Consider the following 9,362-nt stretch of genomic DNA (forward strand, 5'->3'; position numbering starts at 1 on the left):
AAGAGTGGAGTATATATATTTTTATTTTATTGAATCAATTTTAGAATTCATTGTTTACAAAAGTCATTGTCTACCTAACAAAATCGTTTTAAATATTATGTATTAAATTCTAAATCTTAAATGTTAATAATATAAAAATAAGGTATTAACCTAAAAAATATTAACTAATATTAATAAAAAGTATTAATTTCTAATATTTTTCGTTTTTAATCTATATATATAATTAAAACAGAGAACTAAAATGAAAGTAACACTACGTCCATAAAGTAAGAAAGCTACAGAATCCATCTATTTTCTGAGGAACTAACCATGAAAGCAATATCCCTGATGATTGTTCTTCTCCCTCTGATAATGTTTCCACCGTCATCACAATGTTGTGTGAGAAGGATGGAGTGCCCAAGAGTAGTAGGGGACATAGGGCAGTGCCTGTGGTACTTGAGGAGCATCCCTTATATAACATTTCCGTCAACACAATGTTGCGACGGACTTAGAAATCTTGCAAGCGGTTTACATAACGTGCAGGATAGAAGAGATGCTTGTAACTGCGTTAGGGCCGTATCAATGATCATAGCCCCATTTCCAACCAACGCTAGGGAACTCCCAATTCGATGTGGGGTCCAACTTCCCTTCCCCTTTTCCACTGCCTTTGACTGCTCCAGGTATGTATATCATAAATTAGTTCATTCCATGTACAAATGTTTTATAAAAATACTACTTTAATACTAACTATCAATCACTAAATTAATTATGGCTGATTAATTTATTTTTAATATATATTTTATGTTATAACATATATTTGTATATAAATAATTAATTTAATAACTAATTTTTAATGTATAATTAACATAGTTTAAAATTTAAAATTTAGAGTTTAGTATGATTAGAAAAATATATATTTGATATTCATAAATATCTTTTATTACATTACTAAAAAATATTTGATTAATAATTATGATAAATTTGATTATTTAATCATGATAAATTTAATTATTTTAATAATTAATTAGTTTATCAAAAAAATATACAAATCAACATGTATAAATATCGTTCACGCTTTTATTGTTTAACCTTTTTTTTTTATCAAAGGCAATAAAAATAAAAAAGATTATCTAATTTAGAAAAGGAGATTGGAATCCTTAGGCACCCCATACTTATTAAAAGACTAGGTAACTTCTAGAGACAGTCTCAAAATTAAGAATTATGTTGATGATGTAAGAATTCAAATTCATTTTCAACTCGCTCATTATACATATTCTACTGTTGGATGTGGAAGATTTTTTAATTTATTTGTTTTCTTAATCATTTTTAATGGCTTTAAAGCATGCATGATCAAGTGACTGAAGAAAAACCAAGTACATATGTATTTTTTTTATTATATAAATATCAAATAGGAATTTTTTTTCACTATATGGATGATTAATTCAATAATATCTTTTTCTTAATATAAAAAATATGATTACATATTTGAATAAATTTTCTACACAAACATTGCCCTAAAATTAAACTCGAATATCTTATTGATTATGATAATTAAAATTTATATGACTTACTTTTTTAATCATATGAATAAGTTACAGGAAATTAAAGCATAAATAAGCGGTTTAACTTATATTACTATGCAAACTATAAACAATAAACAATCTTTCTAGATTTTTTTTCTCTAAAAAAATGGTGTGAAGTACATTCTTTAGAAATATAGAAATTAAAAAAAAATCTTAAATCTTTAATAGAAATCAAATCTATTACCATCTCAATAAGAATATTCTACTTCTCTATTCATAAACTATATCTTAATTAAGATACTCGAACCTCAGGAAAGAAAATATTTGCCAATTGTTTTCATAATATTTAGGAGACAAAAAAAATTAGTTTAAATAACTAAAATTTATTTTATTTAATATTTATTAATTATTAATAGAATTAATAAATAAATAATTAAAAAATATTAAATAAAATAAATTTGAGTTATTTAAATTGATTTTTTATTATTTTTTTAGTATTATTAATGTTTATTTCATGGCATTAATTAAATTGGTGTTCTTTCGCTCTACTCGTGCATGATGCAATAAATATTTCACTCGCGTTCATGCCCAAACGCATACCTTAGCTTCCATTGGAGCAATAATAATTGAGAGCAGTAATAATTAATCAAATTATCAGTGACATTCTTTACTTTTTGTGCTTTCTTGCGACAGGATTGGATGAGTCAGAGCCAAATTTCGTTCTTCGATGCAGCAAGAATGAAGAGAAAATAATACTGTTTACGAATATTTATCAATAGACATAGAAGTATATAATCTAATAAAGTATAAAAAAAAATCTAATGGAATCGTCTAGTGCTTTGTTGATTCCTGGAGTTCAAATGAATATCCTAGTGAGATTTAAATAAATATTTAGGAACCTATCGTTCCTTTTTCTTTTCTTTTTTTCTTTTCTATTTTATCCTTTTCTTACATTGGTAAAAATAATTAAAATTATAGAAAAGAACAGGTAGGTCTTTGACTTTTTGATCCACAGACATTTAAGTCTTTAAGAATTTAAAAATACATTTAAGTTTTCGACCTTTTCAAAACCTAGACATATCGATCTCTTATGTTCATTTGGATCTGTCAGACCCAATAGAAAAATCAAACGTAACTTCCGTTGTACTGACATGATTGATACGGATGCACACATGAAAGAGTTTTTAAAATAGAATAAATTAGACACAAGGATCGATGTGTCTAGAGTTTGAAGATGTCAGAAACTTAAATGTATTTTTAAATCCTCAAAAACTTAAATGTCCACAGATAAAAAAAATCAGGTATCGATTTGTCTTTTTCTTTTAAAATTAAGAGAAAATGACAAATAGGTCTCTGACCTTTTGTCCCGCAGACATTTTCGTCCCTGATCATTAGAAAATACTTTTAAGTCCCTCACCTCCTTAAAAGTTAGACGGATTAGTCCTTCCGTGCAAATGCTTCCGTCAAATCCAACAGAAAAATCTAACGTGGCTCCCATTCTGCTTACCTGACATTACGGCTGCCCACGTGGCACATTAGTGGAAGGCCAGTTTTAGAAAATGGACAAAAAAGTCCCTCTGTCTCAAAGTAGCATATATTAATTAAGTAAACTTTTCCCTCCTCTTGTTTTAGAGCCCTAATTTTATCTGCTCTATCAGTCAATATATTTTCCACTGCTACAAATAACTTTAATAAAGATTTTGCGACATGTCCTACACTAACAACGTTATAGATGATAGAACATACAAGCATGTAGCTATGTATTATACTAAATACAACAATTATTGAACACATTAAATACATGACATACTATTCTAGTCACTCTAAATCAAGTACGATGCAATAACCATATAGGTAATGGATGAATCCATATTTGATGATAAATTTTGGTTTGATTTGAGTGGATTTCATCACATAAACTCACACTTAATCACTAAAATAGCATACTTTTATGTTTTCTCTCTAAATTGTGCCTAATTGTGAAAACAAGCTATTTTGTGCTTAATTTGATCAATTTTATCCCACTTTCATTCCATTCGATGCCTTGATGGTTTTGATGAGTGATTTCAAGTGCAATAGGTTGGAATGGTTTGATAAGAGTGGAAGAGAAGCATGGATTCGAGAGAGAACATGAAGAAATCCAAGGAGGAGCACACAGCCATGTGTGCGTACGCACAGGTCCCAGCGCGTGACTTCATTAATGAAGTACGTGGCTCGCGAATTTGTGGTTCTTTGGGCCAATTTTGGAAGTGCTGAAGCCATAATTGGAGTGCTATATTAAGGGGCATCATTCACATATCAATGGGAGAGCTCACTTTAGATTAGGAAAAACATATAGTAGGAGTAGGATTAGTGTATTATACAAAATTCTCTCTTAGGGTTTTAATTAAGTTTTTAATGTAGCATTTTATAGTTCAATTTTGGTCTTAGATTTTGCTATTTCACTGTAAGTATTCTTTAATTTTCTCTTTTATTACATTACTTGTTCTACACATTCATATATTTCAATTTCTTTTGCTATATATATATAGTGTTGCAATTTTGAGTTTTGGTTAATGAATTTGAAGTTTGATAATTTTTATATGTTTATTGGATTACCTTTTGTTGATTTTGATCATTTGTGGTTCATAGTTTTTATTATTTTTCTAATTTTGCCATGTTTTATGATTATGCCCACTATGTATTTGATGAAATGTTAATTTTGATTATGGGGTAGATTTCCACCCCTTGACTTGGGGAAATGAAATTATGGAATGCTAGAGTCATAATGTCCGACATTTAGTGATAATTCTTGGGTTGTTAGTTGTTATTGTTTCCACTAACGCTAGTAACTTACTAAGGTAATTAGTAAGTTAGCTAGGATTTGTAGATTAATAACAATTATGCTCACTTGACTTACTCTTCGATGTTAAGGGTAGACTAAGTGAGATTAATCCACCATAATTATCATAGTTGTGGTTATGCCAAGGAAGGAATTCCATAACTCATCGCAAGTCAAGGTTCTATTTATGTTTTGAACTACTTTTCCATCAATTTTGAGCTTTACTTGTTCATATTACATACATAGTTCTTTTATTCTTTTATTAGTTTATTAATTACAATTTTGATCGTTCTTTTATCTCTTTATTGTTTGCTTCTTTATTGAAAACACCCCTTTGCTTATCACAATCAAAATTGTGCGCTCTTAGGCATTAGTTCCTAGGGAAGAACGACCCGAGGTTTGATTACTCTCGGTTAATTTGAATTAGAAATTTTAAATTTTGATTGAGAGGATTATTTGTCGGTTTGGACTATGCTACTAACGAAGTCATTCTTGTTTTGCTAAATTTTTGAACCGTCGTAAAACCTAACACATCAAGTTTTTGGCACCGTTGCCGGAGAACTAGTGCAATGAGTGCTATAGTTTTGGTTGTTGTGAATATGTGAATAGTGTGAATAGATACTTTTTGGGTTGTTTGATTGTTTATCTATTAATCAGGATTTTGTTTCTTTTGTTACTTGATGTCTTTTGTTTTTATTTTCTATTTTTCTCTATGAGTTATCACCCTCTTGGTTTGGAGTATGGTTGTGATCATTTTGTAGGGTTTGATAACTTCAATTTTGGATTGCATCATGGGATCGGAACATCAATTTTGGGAGGAGCAACCTTCTCTATACTACAATGAGCAAAACCCTCCCCAATATGCATACCCAAACCAAGGATATGGTGGATTTCACCTTGATTATGCACCTTCACCACCATATGCCTATAACCCATACTCCCAACATAATCCTCAATCACCACATTTTCAAACACCACACTAATACCACCATCCACCTTCCTACATACCACTTCAAAACACTTACCAACATGAGTCACCTCCCACATATACAATTTTTCTCCTAAACTATGAACCTCATTTTCACCCTAATGTGAAACTTTTCCACCCTTGGCCCAAGACCATCAAGATTTTCAATTCTTTCTCCAAGAGCAAGAAGGATTCCGAAATACTCAAGGAAAATTCATGGCTACCATAGCCGAAACGGTAAACCGCTTAGTTCTACTAAGCTCATCCGATCAAGGCACTCCTCTTGAAAAATGTGAAGGATCAACTAAAGATTGTAGTGAAGAGGAGAGCATGGAGCCACAAGGGAAAGAGGAAGAGTTAGAGCATGAATTGAAACAAGAGGGAGAAAGTGGAGTATGTGAATCAGAAGAGGTAAAGGGAGAATTGAGGGAGATTGATCAAGATGCGAATTCTATCATAGATGATTTTTTGTCCGCATTAGTCAATCCCTTCAATGATCTTGATAAACCTTCTCCTTTGGATTTGAAGGAGGGGTTGATGTGGACTTCACACAACCTCCAAAGTACGACTTAAGTGATGGGGAAGAGGAAGTTGGTGAGGAAGCAATTCTTTTCCTAGAACATATTGAGTGGGTGGCAATTTCACCTATGAACTTCATTGGCCCCCATCAATATGTCATCTTGGAGACGGATTACAAACTCAAAATCTTTCTTGGGTTGGTACATGGTGGAGAAAGGAGTGTTGGTTGCCAAGTGAATCCAAAGTTCTTCAAGAAAGCCAATTCAAGCTTAGGGATTCAAGAATGGTATGAAGCACGATTGAGTGGTTTCCGGAGAGTGTTGGAGTACTTCAAGGGTAAATTGAGAGTTTGTCCATCCGGCTTGAAGAATACAGATCAACAAGGAGAACGAGAAACTAGAACATGGGATCCCGAAGGAGCTTTAAAGACCAAGCTTGGATGGAGATTCAAGTAGGAGTAGAAATACAAGCCACCCTAACAAGAATCTCCTCAACAAGTCCAACTTAAGGACTATAAACCAAAGTGCTAGGTAGAAAACATCCCACCATGGTAACATTGTTCCAACCCTTTTCCTTCCTTATAATCTTGGTTCATTGCATGTTTGCTTCTTTTAGCTAGCTTAGGATTAGTTTAATTTTGAGGATACATAGGTTAATCTTTGTATGGATCATGCATTAATGGATTTCTAGATGTTTGGGGTTGAACTTTTGTTGAACTAAGGCTTAGTGCCTTAGAATTTGAAGAAAAATTTTGGAAAAAACAGGGCACTGTGCGTGTGCACACCCTTGTGCGTACGCACACAATGTCTATATTTCACGCTCTGTGCACGCACACCCACCGGTGTGTACGCACACTAGTCTGCGCATCCTCTGTTCAGAGCGCTCGCATGCCTTGTGCGTGGGCACTCCCCTGTATCTTGCGCTCTATGCGTGCGCACCCCTATGTGCGTACGCCCACGAACCTCTTTTCGCGCACTCTGTGCGAGCGCACAGCTTTGTGCGCCCGCACACCAGCTTGCACCCCTTCTGCTGGGAGCGCTCGCACGTCTCGTGTGTATGAACCCTTGTTAATTTTTGTTCTTGTGCGTGTGCACGGACCTGTGTGCGCGCGCACACATGATACCTTCTGAAAAAAAAAAGTCTTCTGTGCGTACTCACACCCTTGTGTGTCTGCTCACTTTCCATTTTTCACCCAGTGTGCGTACGCACACATGTACGTACGTACGCAAAAGTGTTGTTTTGGACAAAAATTTTGATTGCACTTTGAATTAAGCCCTAACGCACTTCCACCCCCGTCAATCCCTCTCTTTTCTTACTTTTGCCCTCTTTTATACTTATTCTAGTTAGTTTTAATTGCATCTCATTTTTATTTTAGTAATTATATTAGATTTGGTTTAGTTGTTTATTAATTAAATATGTTGCAAGTGTTTGCTTGATGTTAATTGGGTTGCTTCTTGATTGAATTTCATCAATGCACTTATACTTGGCCTTAAATTACTAGCAGTTAATTGGATTTGCACATTTATATTTTGTTGCATATTAGGTGAAATTTTTATGAGTGCATATTAAATTAAGTGAATTGAGTTAAAATTACTTGTTCATCATAATTTTCATATCAAATTCATCACATGTCTGGTACTTGTTTCTTGTTAATGCTTTGCATTTGTTTGAGTGACTTAACTTGATTCTTATCAAGCTTATCACTTTTTGCAACAAGTACCTTTACCATGTGACTATCTCATTATGTTTCATGATGAACAAGGAATTTTCTTTTCATTATTGGATTGGTTATTGTTTATTGTGCTTCTATATCAATTTCGCGCTTCCGCTTGCACAATTTCAATATCCAATATCTCATATATTCAATTCACTTTAGTTGTGGTTACCTAGGTTTGTTTGTGCCTTCACTCTTGCTTATCTTTACTTGCGACCTAGGCTACTTGATTAAGGAACACATGCTATTTCTTTTGATTGTGTGATTACCGTTTTTACTCGGCCAATGTGTGTGTTCTAAACAATGCACACTTAGAATACGCACATTGTCTTCTATCATACCACACTCATATGAACTCTTCCTCAATTCTTGTTTATTTGGTTTCTACAGCAACCCGAGCCCCGGTGCCCACCAGCTGAAGGTGGAGTTTCACATCTCTTCACCTCCAGATTATGTGCATGCACGGAGGACCGTGCAACGTTTAAGTGTGGGGGAAGATCTGTAATTTTCGGGACGTAGATTTCTCTTTCTAACACTTTGCACTATGTTCTAGTTTTTAGTAGTTATGTTTTTGTGAATATTTGTTAGTATTGCATGACATTGCATTTTGCTTAGTTTGTTTATATATATCTTAGTTTACTTATAGTTATATTTTTATGTTTCCTAGTATAGGAAATAAGTTGGTGAAAACAACAAGGAAATTTCAAGAAATCTCTTTTAGGGCATTCCATTGATTAGATTTGAAAATTTGTTTCTGAACTTGCTTGAAGTATTTTTATGGAACATAGAAAAGAGCTTGAACAAAACACCTAGTGAGATTTGAGTTTTAATTGTGTGGTTACACATTTTCAACCACAAATTTTGTTCTTGTGTGTTATACTCTTTTATGATTGTGATCTTAGACTTGCTTAAATCTTTATGTCCTATATTTGATGTTTTGAATGTATTTATTATGATTGATGCCATTTTTGAAATTCAACTCACTAAACCATATGGCTAACCCTTACTGATGCGAAGGATTTATACCGGTTCGGAATTTCACAAAATAATTCCGTTGTTAGTATAGTCCAAACCAATAGTCAATCCTCAAATCAAATTAAATTTGGTTTTGTCACAAGTACAAACCCCAATAAGAATTAACCGAAGTATTTAAACTCCAGGTCGTCTCATAAAGAATTGTAATGAAGTGGTCAGTTATTGGCTATGAGGAACAAGGGGTTTTGATTTATAAGAGGGGCAAGAAATTAAATGACAAGAAAAGTAAATCAAGCAAGTATTTAAAAAAGACAAGTAAATAAGAGAAAGCAAGTAATAAAGAGAGAGACATTCATGGCAAGGATTGAGATCATAGGCTTTCTATCCTAGTCACTAATAACAATAATTAACAAGAATTTATCTTATTTCGTCATCCCCAATGTTGGAAGAAGGTGTAAGTTATCTTCCATTAGAGAAATTCAAACAAGACTAGTTAACCTCAATCCAAATGTCCTAATCAACTCACTAATAGAATTAACAAGAGATTAGAGTCAATGGAAATCATATTAACTAACAACTCTAGATCACCAACATTAGTTGGGTATTCATGACTCAACATCACCTAATTACTCCTTCCAAGCCAAGAATGCTCAAAATCTACTCTAACATCCTTCCAAGCATTTTATCAAACAATTGGAAGGCATACAAGGAAAGCAGGTAAATGTGCAAGAAATAGTAAAATCTAACAACTATCAATTGCAAGGGAAGTAAATCACAACTCAAATCAATAATTAAAAGAACATCAAACATTAAATTGCATTAAAGAGATCCAAATCCAACATGAGTCCATGAACATAAAAGAAG

At 32.9% G+C, this 9,362-nt stretch overlaps 1 long non-coding RNA gene across 1 annotated transcript; it reads left to right on the top strand.

Moving 5' to 3' along the window:
• Positions 1–253: 253 nt before the first annotated feature.
• On the top strand, positions 254–2,422 carry LOC112771483 (uncharacterized). Its single transcript, XR_003187093.3, has 2 exons — positions 254–659; positions 2,196–2,422. It is a non-coding gene; the product is annotated as an uncharacterized lncRNA (long non-coding RNA).
• The last annotated feature ends 6,940 nt before the right edge of the window (positions 2,423–9,362 follow it).

Source organism: Arachis hypogaea, chromosome 18, assembly GCF_003086295.3.
Source record: "Arachis hypogaea cultivar Tifrunner chromosome 18, arahy.Tifrunner.gnm2.J5K5, whole genome shotgun sequence".
Classification (NCBI taxonomy): Eukaryota; Viridiplantae; Streptophyta; class Magnoliopsida; order Fabales; family Fabaceae; genus Arachis; species Arachis hypogaea.